Raw genomic sequence first — 6030 nt, 5'->3', positions numbered from 1 at the left:
TTTTCTCTCCCATCTGCAGACAGATCCATGACTCAGTTGCTAAGACATATTCTGATCCTATGTAGGGTCTTACAAGTCCCTTTCTTCCAGCACCGTGGGGTTGAATCTGTGTCTCCTGGCATCTCTGACCTTAGGCCTCAGTTCTGTTCACAGTGTCTCTGCCTATTTTAGAAGCCAGCTTCTATGGCTGGGGTCTTAGGATATGAACTCCCGGCTGCCTTCTGTGCAGTAACTGCTTCCAGGCCCCTCTGGGGTGTGGGCCTGTGATAGCAAAAGATGCCCTTGACCCAACTGTTCATGCTTCACCACCTGCTGTGCCTGCATTCCCCTGACACTGTTCATCTCCTGGTTGCTGGCTGTTTCACTGGGTGACAAAACACCCAGAGACTTGGTGGCTTCAAATCACAACCATCATTTTATTTGTGCAAAATTCTGCAGGGTCAGGAGCCAGGGCGGTGTTCAGGTGGGTAGTCCTGCTCCACGCTGTGTTGGTGAGCAAATCGGTGAGGGGCTGGGACCCCTGCAGCTGGCACTTGAGAACCTGGCCCTGTGGTGGCTGAAGCCTGGGGGCTGGCTGGATCGCTCTCTCCACGTTGCTCTTTATATGGTGCTCAGGGAGGGAGGCAGAGGAGCCCAGCTTTCCCATGGTCCCACCTTGAGGCAGCAGATAGATGGGCTCCAGGCTAGGCATTTAGAACCAGCCTCCTGTTCCTGGGGTGAGAAGAAGATGGGCTCCAGGCCGGATATTCATTACCAGCACCCTGTTTACATTTCCTGAGGCAAGAGACAAACAGGCTCCAGACTACTTATTTATGACCCGACTCCTGTCTATATTTCGAGATCGGCACTTTGATATAAGAAACAACAACAGGAATAGGGTAGATAATAGGACATTGGACACTTTGATGGCAGGGACAGAGAGGGGCTAAACCCTGTTAAAAGATCAAGAGGTCATACATTTCCCATCCTTGGGGCAAGGGAGACGTCGTACATGTGCAGGAAGGCTCCTTGGGGGTCAAAGAGGAGGGGGCACCACCCCGTAATATGTGATGCTAAGGCCTCTATAATCCATTTTTACTGTGCTCCTCCTCATTAGGGAGGACTCCCACACTCTTCCTCTCTGGGTGTGCATCTCTGCCTTGCTTCTATCTTAACTGTTTCTCTGTGTGCTCTCCCACTTGTTGTTGTGCTGTGTCTCTAATAATAAACTTTGTACCTGTTTCTACAGTTTTGCCTCCGTGAGAAATGCATTTTCCACTGGGGGCAAGAGCCAAGGGAGTGTGGTGGCTAGGATTCCTGGTTTTCATCCAGGCTACCCAGGTTCCATTCCTGGGCAGGGGATTAAGATCTTGCTTCATGCCACCACTCACTGCTGTCTTTCTGAGATCAGTCTTGGCAGTTACACTTCTGCATCATCGAGGTCAGAGTCTGTCCAGAGCCTGCTGAGATACAAAGGGAAGGACTGGACTCTACCCCTTGAGGGAAGGGTGGCACAGTCACACTGCGAAAGGGCAAAGGGGATGCGAGACATTGCTGCAGCCTTCTTTGGAAACACAATCTACAACCAGGACCCCACATTGACTCTCCCTGGGGGTGGCCTCTAACTAATAAACATCCAGGATAAGGAATGTGGCAGCATCTCACCAAGTCCTGAGCAGAGTAGAAATGCCTTTGGAATCATCGAATAAATGTTTGGACCATGTTGTGCTTGTCTAACTTTTTTTCCTCATAAAGAAAAATGATTTTTGCAATGATTTTTGTCTTGGTAAGCATTTTTACCTAGGATTGTGCTCCAAAATTTACTGGCAATTTTACTGTTGCTTACTCCTCCCTAATAGGAGTTTGGTGAAATCTCCACGGAACACGTTCACATGTTATGTGAAATAAAAATTATGCAATTAGACATTGATTCTCCCAGACTGAAGGTTTCAGGGGACTTAAAGATAGAGATGGGCACACAAGAAATAAAACGACTTATTACAACTAGTAACTTCTAACAACCACCCCCCCCTCTCCCCTCAAGAAAGCTCAAAGATATACAGGAATAAATCCTTTTATTTTCCATATACAGTGACGAGAGGCAAGGATGATAGCTCTGCAAGCCAGCAGGATCGAGGAAAGATTCCCCATCAGTGAGGTGGCAAGGCCTTGGAGAGGGGGTCTGTCCCCTTGGATGGGGTGCTAGGCAAACACACCCACATCCCTGCTCCACTACTTTAGTTATTGACAGAATACAGCTTTCTTTACCAAAGAGGTAACAACAGATAGCAAATCCTTTGGTAAATGGTTTAGATGGGTTTTCTACAAAGAAGGATAATTCTCTTACGTGTCAATCTGAGTAAACCATCTAAAGAATTGTTGGCACCTGGGAACATTTTAGCCTTACAGAAAAGGCATAAAGTCTACAGATAACTTATGATCTGATATATTTCTTCTTGTGCCAATGAATTAAGCTTAAGGAATAACAAACTGAAAGTGCTGTAGGCATTGAATTCTCCGTGGCCAGACCTAGAGACAGCAGAAAGGGCTTTACATATTAGGTTTACAAATGCAGCTGGATGGGTACTGACTGGTAGGTTGGGGATAGGCCAAGCGGCTCATCCAGAGACTTGGATACAAACCCAAATCCACCATAATTCAAGGAGAGTTGGGCACCAGCCATGAGTCAGGCCTCTTAGATTAATATAGACACACCCAGAGGCTGCTGGTTGTTTTTCCTGGAGAGGGTGTGGATTATACTGTGAGAGGGTTTAAGTGGGATTCTGTGGGTCAGTGGCCTCTCTTCCAGCAAACACATGTGACTGCATTATAAATATCCAAGCACATTCTTGTCAAACCTCAGCCATCATAAAAAAAAAAAAATCCTTAAATAAAAATTGAAAAAAAGTTTTAATTAGGTTAAATTTCCATATCTATAAGAGTTCTACCTTCTAGTGAAGCAATAACTTTCTTCTGCATAAAAATTTTCAATTTGAGGGACTTCCCTTGTGGTCCACAGGCTAAGACTTCATGCTCTCAATGCAGGGGGCCTGGGTTCTATCCCTGGTCAGGGAACTAGATCCCACATGCTGCAACTAAAGATCCCGTGTGACATAACGAAAATCAAAGATCCCGTGTGTGCTGCAACTAAGACCTGGCGCAGCCAAATAAATAAATATATTTTAAAAAAATTATTAAAAAGAATTTGCAATTTGAGTGTCAATGTGGTTATTTTTGGTCTCCCTCCCTCTCTCGATCCTTCTTTCTCTGTTGTCTCTGGTGAAAATGGGCCACAGAAGCATGTTAATGGGAAAGGAGAGGCAGAGCGGAAGCAGAGGGGAAGAGCCTTTTTGGGGGTCACTCCTCAGAGCCGAGCTCTGAGGGCTCCACACTCACAGATGAGGGGGATGTGAACATGCAGATAAAGTCCAAACGCACGGCCCCCAGGGTCCAGTGCACAGACAGTGAGCCCCAAACTTGAGCTTGTCCACTCACCTGTTCACATGTGGCTCAGGTAGTGCTGGAGCTAAGTTTTGGGCCCAGGGACCTGGTTTTCTCCCCTTGCCCCTGTCTGCTCTCCCTCCACCACATTGTAGAGCACATCGTTTATTCATCTGAAATTAGAGAAGTCCTGCCCAGAGAGAGACAGACAAACATAGTTCTTACCCCGCTAAGGGCAATTAGGGAAAAGAAGAACCTTGGATAAACTCTGAAAACCCTCACTCATGCCCGCTCCCACCTCCCACCCCATTTATACCTTGGTGCAGAGCATCCTCTGGAGTAGAAATCCCTCCTTCCCTCCAAAGGAGGAAAATTGCTGGACTCATAGGCCTGATTTGCCCTGGCTAGGCACCGAATGGTGACTCAGAGTCAACTCTCTTCAATAATAAATGGAGAGTCACCCACAGAGGAAAACAAAAAAAGGCAAGCAAGAAAAAAAAAAAAAAAGAAAGAAAGAAAAGAGAAGTGAAGATGAGTACTGTATAAGGGAGAGGACACAGTCCCTAGTGGGAATATCAAGATGCATCAAGACCCCGAAACAGGGACTTCCCTGGCCGTCCAGTGGTAAAGACTCCAAGCTTCCACTGCAGGGGGCATGGGTTCGATCCCTTGTCGGGGAACTAGGATCCTGCAAGCCACAAGGTCAAAAAAATAAAATAAGAAGACCCCAAAACAACCCACAGGGGATTTCAAGAAAAAGTGCACTGCCGACTCCCTTCCTCCCCTGCTCCCAGCAGCGGGTGTGGACACCTGGAGAAAAAACGCTTCAAATTCTCTCTTCAAATGTCCATGGAGGTCTTTAAAATACAGACTTGGAAAACAAAAACAAAACCCAAAGCCATAAAACTCTGGAGCTAACTTTTAATTTTCAACCTCTTCCTTTCCTTTCCAACAAATAAAATTTCTTACAGGTTGTTTTAGTTTCTTGGAGCTGCCTTCAGAAAAACTCGCAAAGCAGGTGACGTAAAAAATAGAAATTTACGCTCTCAATTCTGGAGTCCGGAAGTCTGAAATCAAGGTATGGGCAGTGCCACACTCTCTCCAGAGGCTCTAGGGGAACATCCTTCCTGCCTCTTCCAGCTTCTGGTGTTCCCAGGTGTCCCTTAGTTTGTGGCTGCATCACTCCAATCTCGGCCTCTGTTCTCTCATAGCCTTCTCTGTGTCTGTGACTCTCTTCCGTCCCTTACAAGGATACCAGTCATTGGATTTCATCCCTCCCGAATCCAGGATGATCCCATCTTAAGATCTTTAACTTAATCACACCTGAAAAGATCCTTTTCCCAAATAACTCACATTCACACTTTCTGGGGGGTAGGATCTGCGCATATGTTTTGGGGGAAACATCGTTCAACCCACTACTTAGATATATGAAATATACTCTAAAACTTGGTCAGATGAAATACAGAGTGGATTTTTGTCAAACTCTTAAAATACAGAGAAATATATTTTAAGAGTAATTTCCAAGCGCTACTATTTGGCTGAGATTTTGATCTTAAACTTTTATTTCCTGGTCTGTTTGGTTTAAACAAGGGTTTAAGACTACAGTCACACTTTCCAGTCAGACCGAGGAGTCCAGGGGGCTGGGCTGGGGTGAGTGTCCAAGTCAGAATGGGTGTCCCCATTCCTCTTGTCGGGACATCTCCTGGAAAGTCTGCAAAACCCTGCCTTGCAAATCAATCCCCTTTTCACCCCTTTTCACTTGATATGCCAAGTCAGGTTGCTGTTCTCTGATGGGCCAACCATCAATCCCCACTGTGTTATAAATCATCTGCACTTAACCCTCCAGAACTCCACCACCAGCCTTACCCATGCCGACTGACACCCATGCTGCACTGAGGTGCAACCTGACAGGAGCAGATTTGGGGAACGTGATCTTTTCAGAAATCAAGGCCAATGTTCCCTTGGAGATGACGGTCCTTTTCCTGAGTAACTGCAGCATAAAATGTTTTGTTTATTGTTTTTCCAGATAGTGATTCTCAGAACGCATCTTATTAGTGGCTGGTTAAGGTCTTATTTCTTGATTAAGCCAACTCATTTTTTACCTCTGTTGTGAGCAGTGACCTACATCTCTCCAATCGCAGCTTGGGGTGTGTGGGGTGCCAGGCATAAGCTGGAGGCTTTTAACACAGAAATAAACTTCACTGTTGTGGACGCCTGGGGAAATTTTGGTTTAGTTTTTCCTTTTAAAATCTGAGGTTTTCGACAGAAATAAACCTCACTGACTCTGCATGCCTGCTGCTTGGATGAAAAAATTTTGGTTCAGCTCCATGTTTTAAAATCTAATACTTGTGAGCCGCTGTCTCTCTATCCACCACTCTTTAGTGAAGACCTACTTTGCGCCAGGCATTGTGCTAGGTGTATGATGCTGCCTTGAGACATCTACCATTTAATTAAGGAGAGGAGACAGACAATGGAAGATGTGGCAACGACATAAGGAAGATAAATCACATGTCAGGGTAAGGTAGGGCAACGTAAGGCGAAATCCCCAAGAGAGTGGTGAACAAAGGCATCATACTTTCCATTGTGCAATGATGGCGCTGTGATGGTTTC

The sequence above is a fragment of the Balaenoptera ricei genome, chromosome 6 (assembly GCF_028023285.1).
Source record: "Balaenoptera ricei isolate mBalRic1 chromosome 6, mBalRic1.hap2, whole genome shotgun sequence".
NCBI classification, from domain to species: Eukaryota; Metazoa; Chordata; class Mammalia; order Artiodactyla; family Balaenopteridae; genus Balaenoptera; species Balaenoptera ricei.
This window is presented reverse-complemented; position numbering follows the sequence as displayed.